General features: G+C 48.5%; 1 long non-coding RNA gene across 1 annotated transcript in view; it reads left to right on the forward strand.

The window, feature by feature from the left end:
• The first annotated feature begins 2,679 nt into the window (after nucleotides 1-2,679).
• The window catches only part of LOC135178409 (uncharacterized), an 83,805-nt gene continuing 74,011 nt past the window's right edge, over nucleotides 2,680-12,473 (forward strand). Inside the window, exon 1 of the long non-coding RNA XR_010303507.1 lies at nucleotides 2,680-2,762. This is a non-coding gene — a long non-coding RNA (uncharacterized LOC135178409). The remainder of the gene's footprint in view (nucleotides 2,763-12,473) is intronic.

Genomic DNA, 12,473 nt, shown 5'->3' on the forward strand with positions numbered 1-12,473 from the left:
TCACACAGGAATGCATCCAGAGGGGTTTTGAAAGCCTGCAGAGAAAGAGACTCCACAAGCAATCTGGGCTGGAGCTGTCTGCTCCTTGTGGTCCCTCCCAACCCTGACTGATTCTGTGGTTCTAGGACTCAAAACTCTTCCCTAGTGTTGTAGGATTTCTTTGGCAGTAGGTAACCTCCATGGAAAACACAATGGCCCATATTGGCCAACATTAGCTGGAGCAGACCATTTCTCATGAAAGAATTAGCTCTTGGCTGGGATTTTATGTTGTTTTATCTTTCTGTAGAAAGGAACCAAATTGTCTTTTTCTCATAACACTTTCTCTCTTTCTGCCTTTTCTTCCTGCTTCATAATTTGTCTGTGTGCTGCAGGCATGTTAAAAGAGAGTGAATCTTATGAGTTGTCCTGTAAGCCTTAATTCAGAGAGGCAAGGTCCTGTTGCTGATGAGTTCATAGTTCCTGTAGTTCTTTTCCTGTGGTCATTCACTTACCTGTCAGTGTAGGAAGGAGGTCCCTGAACCTTCTCACTGTAGCTGCATCCTGCACCTTTTTGGTGCTGCAGGGAAGAAACAAGGAATAGCAGGAACTAAATTGTGGCTGTGCAGCCCAAAGAAAGATTGCCATGCTCCCCATGCCCCTAAACTTGTAGGTGACAATAACTGCAAAGGAGGTGCACAGGCTCACAGGATGTTAGGGGCCAGAAGGCACCCAAGGAGATCGAGTCCAACCCCCTGCCAGAGCAGGACAATCCTATCTAACACAGAGCACAGAGGAGCACATCCAGACAGGCCATGAAGGGCTCCAGAGAAGGTTGCTAAAGTTCTATTTGTTTCAGAATCACAGAATTGAAAGAGACCTCAAAGCTCATCCAGTCCAATCCTCAACCCTGTTCAGGGTCAGCCCTAAAGCATGTCCCAAGGCTCCAGGTCCACAAAGTGCTTAAAGGCCTCCAGGGATGGCAACTGCACAGGTCTGCTGCCATCCACTGGATCATAGAATGATGGAATCAAGCAGGTTGGACGAGACCTCCAAGATGAGGTAGACACTGTGTGTTATTTTCCTGATGCTGCCAATTAAAGGTCATTTGCCAGAGCCACTGACTCAAGAAGTAGTCTTAGGAGTAATGGAAAGATGAAAGAGAAGCTCCTTGGGTGTATTTTCCAATAGATTGCCTCAGCTTCCAGGGGCAGCTGCAGTTTTATTGCTTATTCTCAGCTTTTAAACTAAAAAAAAACCCATCTAAATCATAGAATCAGCCAGGTTGGAAGAGACTTCTAGGTGGTTTCTTACGCATCAGTAAGATGAGATGAAAAGGAACACTCTCAAATGCTCTGCTTAAATGAGCAATGCCAAAAGAGTGATCACAATGACATGACTTAAGACCTATTTCTCTTGCGTAGTGAGAGCATCCTTCATGTGCAGCACCTGTGCTGGGCTGAAGTCAAGCATTGCCTCAGCAGGCTTTTAGTGGCCTGACTGTCTCACAGAGGAGAGAGGCTGGGTGTTGTGTAAAACATGAGCTTTCTGAAGTGGCTAAGCTTCAGCACAGTGTGATGACAAACATGGGTTTACCAAAGCCAACACTATTACTGTGTTCTTTTTTTTACATCCCTGCCTACCATCTTTGCTGATGTTTGGTCTACATGACATGTCACATGTAGACTAGAACTCCATTCAAGGGGTTTTGGGCTGTTGTGCTGGTTTGAGGCTAAGTGGAATATTTTACTGAGAGAAATTAAATCCTTAGCTGTGAGAAGAATGGGGGAAAAAAACTCCCAACAGCAGCCTGTATCACTCCTTGTTCTGCTGAGAGCCATGGCTAGTCAAAATATAGATAAGACTCACTTCTCACACACTGCTCAGCTCTCATTCAGAATCACAGAATCAACCAAGTTGAAAGAGACATGTTCCTTCTCTCTTATGGACTGGATCTGCCTCTGCCTTAACTCTTTAATCTGACCTAACCCTTTTCCCTCTAACCTCCTTGTTGTCTTTTTTGACATCTCACCTCAGATCTCTCCAGATTTATAGAATCCATCGGGGTTGGAAGGCACCACAAGGATCATCTAGTTTCAACCCCCCTGCCATGGGCAGGGACACCCTACCCTAGATCAGCCTGGCCAGAGCCCCATCCAGCCTGGCCTTAAACACCTCCAGGGACAGGGCTTCAACCTCCTCCCTGGGCAACCCATTCCAGGCTCTCACCCCTCTCATGCTGAACAGCTTCCTCCTCACAGCCAGTCTGAGTCTCCCCACCTCCAGCTTTGCTCCATTCCCCCTAGTCCTGTCACTCCCTGAGCACCTAAAAAGTCCCTCCCCAGCTTGTTTGTATATCATGTGAGATACACATGGGCTTATCTGGTTATTTCTGAAGGGAGGGAAAGAGGGGGAAAGGGGCAGGGATGTGGGGCAGGAGCCCTCCTGGCAATCTGATTGCTCTCGGAGGGATATTGTGTTTCTGTATATACTTTTAACTTGTATATACCTGTAAATATGGTCTACATATCTGCTTGTAAACTGTGCTAAGCTGTAAATATAGCTTCATTCCATAACTCCCAGCCAGCTGGGTCTAGTCTGGGTGATTTCACCGTGTGTGGGGACAGGTAACTCCCAAACCATCACAGAGGTTGGAATGAGTTTATTTATCAAGACTTCTAACAGCTTTTTTTATTTATTTAAAGGGAACTCCAACCGTGTTAAGCCTGCTGAAGAGCTGCAGTAGGAAAGGTTTCACCTGCAGAGCAGCTGTGGAGCTGAAGGAGGTATGGAGAAACTTTTAATACGTGGGATAGTTGCTCACAGTTCAGGCTTGCAGTGGGTCACAGGAAGCTCCTTGATGCTTCATGCTTTAGTGCAAAAAGTGACCAGAATTTGGAGTAGACACAATGACAAACTTAATGACCTTACTGCAGCATCACCATGCAAGTTTTCATTTACAACCCAAGACATATCAGACTACTTTTTGCTTTGTTTCTTTTTTCCCCCCTTTTTTTACTTTCATGCCTATATAGAAATTTCATAGTGCCAGAAAATGGTCACAGAATCAGTCAGGGTTGGGAGGGACCACAAGGATCATCTAGTTCCAGTCCTCCTGCCATGGGCAGTGTCTTTGGTTCTCGTTCAAATTCCCAGAGACTCTCATTAATTTGATAGACCCAAAAACAATTTGTAGAGTGCCCTCCCCTTTTCCCCTTCTTTCCCAAAGGAAGGGATTAGATATAGGGGGAGAGAGAGAGAGAGGTAAACACACCCAAATAAATCAATCTCACTCGATTTGGAAGTTAAAAGGAAGAGTTTCACAATAACTTAGAAAGGTATTGGAGGTAAGGAAGTTTACAAGGGATAGGGAAGGGGAAATAGCAAAATACAAAAGGTATAAATGCAACCCGAGTTTGTGATGGTGGCTTTGTCTGCCTCGTGTTTGCCACGGGGTATGCTGGTATGCAGGCAGAGATGTGAAGAGTGAGGTGTGTGGTGAGAGAGAGGGAGAAACAGGAAGTTCCCCCTCCTTTATAGGACAGGAAGTGGGGGGGAGTGGGCTAAACATCACCTGGTGTGACCCACCCCTGGAACGGGTCAAGATCCCTAGGGTCAGGTTAAGGGTTACTCCCCCTGGAGTGTTAACCCTATACAGGCAGGGACACCCTACCCTAGAGCAGGCTGCTCACAGCCTCATCCAGCCTGGCCTTAAACACCTAGATGTAGAGCTCTGCTTAGCTTGGGCATAGGTCTTGCAATACGTGAGGCCCAGGGCTTATGGTGCTGGAAATGCTATTGCTGGTTCTAGGTAGCAATTTTCTCTGCTATGTTGTAATCTTCTGAAGAATATACTTCCCAATCGATTTCACACTCTATATTTAACTGCCAGGCAAACATGTCAAGGAAGGAACAAAATTTAAACAAAGCCTCAAATCATGGTTTAGATAAAGAGCTCAAAAAACCTTTGACTCCTCAGATTCCATCCTGAGTTCATAAGCATCGATTGTGGATGTCTGTTGGTGCGAGCCAGCACGGTGTGTGGATAGGATTTTCTGTCTCCTGATGAAATTCTCTCACTCCTGTTCCTCTTTGATTTCCTCTGTGGCATGTAGAGAAACACAACAAAATTTGGAGGTCCTCAGTGCTGAGCTGACAACTGGGAAGAGCTGAAATTGAATTGGTAGCAAGATCCTATCGCGTCCTAATTCCGTTTAGGCCAGAACTATTGATGCACCACTCTGTCTTGAGGCCTTTTCTGAACTCCTCATTTCTTGGTGAAATAAATCAGGAAGTATGAGGACAAATAAAAGTAGTAATAAGAAAGGAAGTAACAACCCAGAATTTACAAAAGGATTGCAAGACTTCCCCATAATATAGGATCACAAGAAAAGCTGCAAGGTGAGCTGGAATTTCATAACAGGAGGTTCTAACAGCCCGAGGTTAATATATTGTGCAGACCATGTTCACAAGTGGAGCTTAGTCCCTGTGTTCTCAACTAAGCTTTACAGTTGTCCCTAGCACATTCAACAAGGCCAAGTGTAAGGTCCTGTGCCTGGGTAGCAGCAATCCCAAGCACAGCCCCAGGCTGGGTGGGGAATGGCTGAGAGCAGCCCTGAGGAACAGGCCCTGGGGGTCTGGGCTGATGCAAAGCTCAACAGGAGCCTGCAGTGTGAGTGCAGCCCAGACACAACCCCGTGCTGGGCTGCAGCAAGAGCAGTGTGGGCAGCAGGGCAAGGGAGGGGATTCTGCCCCTTGGCTCTGCTCTCCTCACACCCCACGTGCAGTCCTGGGTGCAGCTCTGGAGCCCTCAGCACAAGAAGGACATGGAACTGTTAGGGTGAGTCCAAAGGAGGGCCACAAAGATGCTGAGAGGGCTGCAGCAGCTCTGCTCTGAGGACAGGCTGAGAGAGTTGGGGCTCTGCAGCCTGGAGAAGAGAAGGCTTCGAGGAGACCTTATAGTGGTCTTCCAGTATGTGAATGGGACCTACAGGAAGGCTGGGGAGGGATTATTGACAAGGTCCTGTAATGACAGGACAAGGGGTAATGGGTTTAAACTGTCAGAGGAGTGATTCAAAGTAGATGTTAGGTTACAGTGAGGGTGGTGAGACACTGGCACAGGTTGCCCAGCGAGGTTGTGGCTGCTCCCTCCCTGGAGGTGTTCAAAGCCAGGTTGGATTCAACCTTGAGCAACCTGTTCTAGTGGGAGGTGTCCCTGCCTATGGCAGGGGGTTGGGACTGGATGATCCTTGAGGTCCCTTCCAACCTAAACCATTCTGTGTGTGAATTACTCCTAAACATACAGCAGTTTGCTTGTTTGTTTGTTTGTCTTTGTGAATTAAAGTTCTATGTTTTAGGCATCTCGGCTGCTAATTAAATGTTACTGCTGCTTGATGAGCTCCATACATTTGTACTATAAGAGAGTTCTGTTCATTAGATGTCAAAACAAAACCCATTAATCTCTCCAGTGCAGATGTATTCACTGTTAAGGAAAAAAGCTAGTCACAGGAAATCTGAGGAGGGCAGGCTTCCTTTCATCTGCAACCAAGTAGGTGTCATCCATAAAACTTACTTAAAATAGCTCATCTGGCTGGTCACTGCCACCACTACCTTTTGACAGAGACCACTCTGTCCTAGTGAGAGCACACCTGCTATACTGTGTCCAATTTTGGGCTCCCCACTTCAGGATAGACAGAGACCTGCTGGGGAGAGTGCAGTGGAGAACCATGAGGATGACTGGGGCACTTGAGCATCTCCCCTGTAAAAACAGCCTGACGGCCCTGGGGCTGTTTAGTCTGGAGAAGGGAAGGCTGAGAGGGGATCTGAGCAATGTCTATCAGTATCTGAGGGGTGGGTGTCAAGTGGAGGGGGCCAATCACTTTTCAGTGGTGTGCAGCAATAAGACAAGGAGCAATGGATAGAAACTGGAACAGAGAAGGTTTCAACAAAACATGAGGTGAAACTTCTTTGCAGTGAAGGTGACAGAGCCCTGGAGCAGGCTGCCCAGATTGGTTGTGGAGTCTCTTTCTCTGCAGGCTTTCAAAACCCCTCTGGATGCATTCCTGTGTGAGCTACCCTAGAGGATCCTTCATGATCAGGGGAGATTGGAGTCGATGATCTCTGGAGGTCCCTTCCCAACCTAGAATCATAGAGTGAGTCAGGGTTAGAAGGGAGCACAAGGATCAACCAGTTCCAACATCCCTGCCATGGGCAGGGACACCCTACCCTAGAGCAGGCTGCCCACAGCCTCATCCAGCCTGGCCTTAAACACCTCCAGCCATGGGGCCTCAACCACCTCCCTGGGCAACCCAGTCCAGCCTCTCACCACTCTCATCCTCAACAACTTCCTCCTCACATCCAGGCTGAATCTCTCCACTTCCAGCTTTGCTCCATTCTCCCCAGTCCTGCCACTCCCTGACAGCCTAAAAAGTCCCTCCCCAGCTTTTTGTAGCCCCCTTCAGATCCTGGAAGGCCACAAGAAGGTCACCTGGGAGCCTCCTCTTCTGCAGATTGAACAGCCCCTACTCTTTCAGTCTGTCCTCACAGCAGAGCTGCTGCAGCCTCTCAGCATCCTCCTGGCCCTTCTCTGCACACACTCCAGCATCTCCACATCCCTCTTGCAATGGGGGCCCCAGAACTAGATGCAGTACTCCAGGTGGGGTCTCAGCAGAGCACAGCAGAGGGGCAGAATCCCCTCCCTGGCCCTGCTGGCCACACTTCTGCTGCTGCAGCCCAGGCTCTGTTTGGCTTTCTGGGCTGCAAGTGCACACTGCTGGCTCCTGTTGAGCTTCTCATCCAGCAGCACCCCCAAGTCTCTTAGGACTGCTCTCCAGCCACTCACTGCCCAGCCTGGATTTTTGCCTGGGATTGCCTTGACCCAGCTGCAGGACCTTGCACTGGGGCTTGTTGAACCTCCTGCGGTTGGCTTGTGCCCACCTCTGCAGCCTGTTCTGGTCCCTCTGGATGGATCCCTGCCCTCCAGCCTGTCTGCTGCACCACACAGCTCAGTGTCATCAGCAAACTTGCTGAGGCTGCACTCGATGCCTCTGTCCATGGCTCCAACAAAGCTGTTTAACAAGACTGGTCCCAGGACTGACTCCACTTGTCACTGGTTTCCACTGGGACGTGGGCCCACTGACAGCCACTCTTTGGGAATGGCCATCAAGCCAGTTCTTTATCCATCGAGTGGTCCAGAACCTTTAAGGATTTGTGATTCTGTGAGCATTGATCATTGTGGCTGAAGACAAAACACCTGACCAAGGGTGCCTCTTTTCTGCTTTCTGCCTTGCCAATGGTTTACTCATAAGAAATGATCCAGTGAGGGATCACTTGGTGGCAATGACTCAAGCAGCAGGTAATAATCCCTGCAGAAAGTTATTGTGAGGAACTCAATGGATGTGAGTGCTCTGTCCAATGCCAAAGATGAATCAGTATTAATACAAACTCTGGCACTGAGTTGTGGACAACATGACATCATTTTTTTTACAGATAGGCTCTCTGAAAGAAGCTCATCAAATTATGGTCATCTTCTTGGGCTTCATATTGACATAATTCAGTGTACCTGCAACAGCTTTTCCTCCCAACCTCACTGTGAAGAGAAATAAGGCTTCTATTTCCTTTTGTCTTGAAAGAGAATAATTATTTTGCCTTTTGTGAGTTGCTGATTTAGGTTTGATGAGTTACATTTTACATTCAGCGACGCCTAACGACTCCTGTATACAGACAGTTTGCTGGGAGCCTTGACAGACCTGTTAAAAACAGCCCCCAAACTCCTCCCTTTTTCATTATTTTATTTTTTAGCAAGTTGTTCACAGCAACTTTGGCACACTTCTGCCAAGAACTTTAGGCATGAAAAGCATGCTGTGTTTTGGAAAGGGCTGTTGATATTTGCTGATCTGATTTGACACATCAAAGGGTACTGTAAAGTTTGCTTCGTGTCAGGAGCGCACGCTGCTCTAGCAGGCTGCTTTTGAAACCCTGTGCTAGATAGGCAAGCAACAGAGCTTTCCAGCAGAAAACAGCAAAAGCCTGAAAAGATGTGACCTAAAAAAGAAAGAAACACCTGCCCTGATGAGAGCTGCTTGGCCTCTAGCCAGCAGTGCAGTGAACTTGTAAAGAAACGGAGCCCTTCCCACTTACTGCTTGTGTAAGTAGTGCCTGATGCCTGGGAGGGCTGAGGCTGGGCTTCGTCACCCTCACGCTGCACCCAGGGCTCTGCCAGCCTTCTGGGAGGAAAAGCAAGGAGTAAGCATGATGCAATGCTTCAGCTGTGCTGTTTTCGTCTCTTGTTACGGCATCCAGCAAGCTGCTTGGCTGTGCAGGGGAATGGGAAAAGAGAAGATGAATGTGTCCTGACAAAGCAGTGTTGTTTTGGCAGTGTGCAGCCTGTAGGTTCCCAGATGCTCAGAAGCTGCTTGCCATACCCCTGCTGAAGGGCTCTGTTTCTCAGCTGTTCTGTGCTGACTTATAGCTGCAGAGTGCCATCTTCCTTTAGATTCCAAATTCTGGGGATGCTGACTCCCAATCTGCATCTCATGCTAATTAACTTATCAAAAAACCTTTTCTAAAATGAGGATGTAGGTCTGCTGTGTGCTTCTTTCTTCCATTTCTTTTTCTTCTTTGCCTTGTTACTGTTGTTTAAGAAAGCATCTGTGTGTTTAGTGGCTAGTGAGATACTCTGCAGCCAGTGGCATCCTGGCCTGCATCAGGAATGGTGTGGTCAGCAGGAGCAGAGAGGTCATTCTGCCCCTGTACTCTGCACTGATCAGACCACACCTTGAGTGCTGTGTTCAGTTCTGGGCCCCCCAGTTTAGGAAGGACATTGAGATGCTTGAGCGTGTCCAGAGAAGGGCAACGAGGCTGGGGAGAGGCCTTGAGCACAGCCCTACGAGGAGAGGCTGAGGGAGCTGGGATTGGTTAGCCTGGAGAAGAGGAGGCTCAGGGGTGACCTTATTGCTGTCTACAACTACCTGAAGGGAGGTTGTGGCCAGGAGGAGGTTGCTCTCTTCTCTCAGGTGGCCAGCACCAGAACAAGAGGACACAGCCTCAGGCTGTGCCAGGGGAGGTTTAGGCTGGAGGTGAGGAGAAAGTTCTTCCCTGAGAGAGTCATTGGACACTGGAATGGGCTGCCCGGGGAGGTGGTGGAGTCGCCGTCCCTGGAGCTGTTCAAGGCAGGATTGGACGTGGCACTTGGTGCCATGGTCTAGCCTTGAGCTCTATGCTAAAGGGTTGGACTTGATCTATGAGGTCTCTTCCAACCTTGGTGATACTGTGATACTGTTGGTACAAACTGGTAAGGACCAAGATGGGAACAGCAGTGGGATGCCAGTGTTCCGGTAATGGACTGTCAGTGACCAGTGAAAATATAGGGAAGTTTTAGTGTGCAAGGGTCACGGAGTTGTGCAAAACAACTCACCTTCCTGGCTATCTCTTCTTAACAGCTGGAGGACTAAAGAGAGTTAATCTTTCTGTCTTTCCCCTTTGGTTTAAAGCTCACTGGCTCCAGTGTCAGCTGCGCAGGTGCAGCAGCCTGAGTGGCTTCATTGAAGATTCAGATCAGTATTAGCAGAAGGCGTAGACATTACCCTGTTCTGCACGGCAGGCAGAGCCCTAGAAGTAGGCTTTGGTAGCTACATGAATCTCTTGGTCTTTTGTTTTTGGCACATTCAGCTGCTTAGTGCTGGACTCCCCAGAAGGATGTGGTAGTGTGCTGCTGTGCCACGCAGGCTCAGCCCAGCCCAAGCAGGGCTGCCCTGTTGTAACAGTCAGGAAGAGAGTTGTAGGCAGAGCAACCTAGGTTTGAGGCCACACCTTGAGTACTGTGTCCTGTTCTGGGCCCCTCAATTAAAGAGAGATGTTGAGGTGCTGGAACATGTCCAGAGAAGGGTGACAAAGCTGGTGAGGGGCCTAGAACACAAACCCTATGAGGAGAGGCTGAGGGAGCTGGGGGTGTGCAGCCTGGAGAAGAGGAGGCTCAGAGGTGACCTCATTGCTGTCTACAACTACCTGAAGGGACATTGTGGCCAGGTGGGGGGTAGCCTCTTCTTCCAGGAAACCAGCAACAGAACAAGGGGACACAGTCTCAAGTTGTGCTGGGGTAGGTCTAGGCTGGATGTTAGGAGGAAGTTCTTTACAGAGAGAGTGATTGGCATTGGAATGGGCTGCCCAGGGAGGTGGTGGAGGCACCATCCCTTGAGGTCTTCAAGAAGAGACTGGATGAAGTACTTGGTGTCATGGTCTGGTTGACTGGCTAGGGCTGGGTGCTAGGTTGGACTGGATGATCTTGGAGGTCTCTTCAACCTGGTTGATTCTATGATTCTATCCCTGTCTAAAGCATGGTTTGAGGCTAACTGGACTATTTTACTGAGAGAAATGAAATCCTTAGCTGTGAGAAGAAAGAAAAAAAAAACCCAACAGTAAATTCTGTCTCTCAGTTTTCCTGCTGAGAAATGCAGCCAGTCAAAATACAGATAAGACACTCACATCTCACACACTGCTGAGCTCTCAGTTCTGCTCCTTCTCACTGGCTGGCTGGTCTCTGTGTGGTTGTCTCTGCCTTAGCTCTAATCTGACCTAACCCTTTTTTTTCCTCTAAGCTCCTTGTTCTCTTTGTGACATCTCACCTCAGATCTCTCCAGATTTATCACGTGAGATGTACAGGGATTGATCTGGTTATTTCTGAAGGGAAGGAAAAAGGGAGAGGGAGGTGGTTTGGGTGGGGGACCCTCCTGGTAATCTGATTGTTCTAGGAGGGGGATTGTGTTTCTCTGTTACTTTTAACTTGTATATAACTGTAAATAGTTGTGTATGTCTGCTTGTATATCACGCTAAGCTGTAAATATGGCTTCATTCCTTAACTTCCAGCTCTCTGAGTCTGGTCTGGGTGATTTTCTTAAGTGTGGAGGGACAGGTAACTCCAAAGCCATCACAATAGCAGAGAGTGCAGGAACGGGGTGGTTTTTATTGTCCCTGCCCATGGCAGGGGAGTTGGAATGACATGATCCTTGTGGTCCCTTCCAACCCTGACTGATTCAATGATTCTGATTCTATGATTGCTCTTCTGCAGGCTGCAGGGGCTCCTGTGCATAATTTCTGTGCCAGATTTCCATCCTGCACACCATTCCTTTCTGTGATGCTAGGCTGCATGCCGCATTTCAAACTTGGGGGTTTGCAGATGTACATATTGCACTGCACAGAAGCAAGAGCTTCTTGTCTCCTTTCCAAGTAGGCAAAGGTGGTGAAACGCTTGTGCAGCATGCAGGGAGATTCCAGGCAGCACAGAGCTCTCCTAGGTTATGACTACAAGGATGGCAATTGCACTTCCTATTATCTTCTATGCTTTATTGATTGCAGCGATGCAACTGATGGCTGTGAGGGTTTGGGAGTTACCCACCCCCCCTTACTCTTAGGAAATCACCCAGACTAGACTCAGCCAAGCTGGAGGTTCAGGAAGGAAGCCATATTTACAGCTTAGCACAATATACAAGCAGGTATTTACAACATATGACAAATATATACAGCAATATATGTAGAAATATACAAGTTAAAAGTAATACAGGAACACAGCAGCCCTCCCAGAAACCAGTCACCTGGAGAGGCTCCCAGCCACCCTTTCATCTTCTTTCCACCCCTCTACCTTATCCCAGAGTTTGCCTTATGTGCAAGGTTAGCTGTGGGGATTGGCAAGGGGGATTGGAAAGCAGAAGGCTTAGTTACACAGAAGCAGCCCAAGGAGACAGAGACACACACTCCCAACAGACAGAGACACTGTGTCTTATCTATGTTTTGAGTTCTTGTTTTTATCCATCTCAGCAAGCCCATGAGTGCAGTAGACATCAGCATTGTTTGCTTTTCACAGCCTATCATTTAATTTCTCCCGCTAAAAGATTCCAAATTATCACACACTAGCACAATGGCTTTCTTTAGCAATTTCTCAGCAGTGTGCTTGATCATAGAATCAACCAGATTCTATGATCCAAGCTCCAAGCTAGTCCAACCTAGCACCCAGCCCTGGCCAGTCAACCAGATCATGGCACTAAGTGCCTCATCCAGGCTTTGTTTCAACACTTCCAGGGATGGCAACTCCACCACCTCCCTGGGCAGCCCATTCCAATGCCAATCACTCTCTCTGCCAGCAACTTCCTAACAACATCCAGCCTAGACCTCCCCTGGCACAACTTCACACTGTGTCCCCTTGTTCTCTTGCTGCTTGCCTGGCAGAAGAGACCAACCCCCACCTGGCTACAGCCTCCCTTCAGGTAGCTGTAGACAGTAATGAGCTCTGCCCTGAGCCTCCTCTTCTCCAGGCTGCACATCTCCAGCTCCCTCAGCCTCTCCTCACAGGGCTGTGCTCCAGGCCCTCACCAAATTCACTGCCCTTCTCTGGACACTTTCCAGCACCTCAACATCTCTCTTGAATTGAGGAGCCCAGAACTGGACACAGCACTCAAGGTGTGGCCTGAGCAGTGCTGAGCACAGGGGCTCTTGTCCTACTGGCC

The sequence above is a fragment of the Pogoniulus pusillus genome, chromosome 9 (assembly GCF_015220805.1).
Source record: "Pogoniulus pusillus isolate bPogPus1 chromosome 9, bPogPus1.pri, whole genome shotgun sequence".
Taxonomy (NCBI): Eukaryota; Metazoa; Chordata; class Aves; order Piciformes; family Lybiidae; genus Pogoniulus; species Pogoniulus pusillus.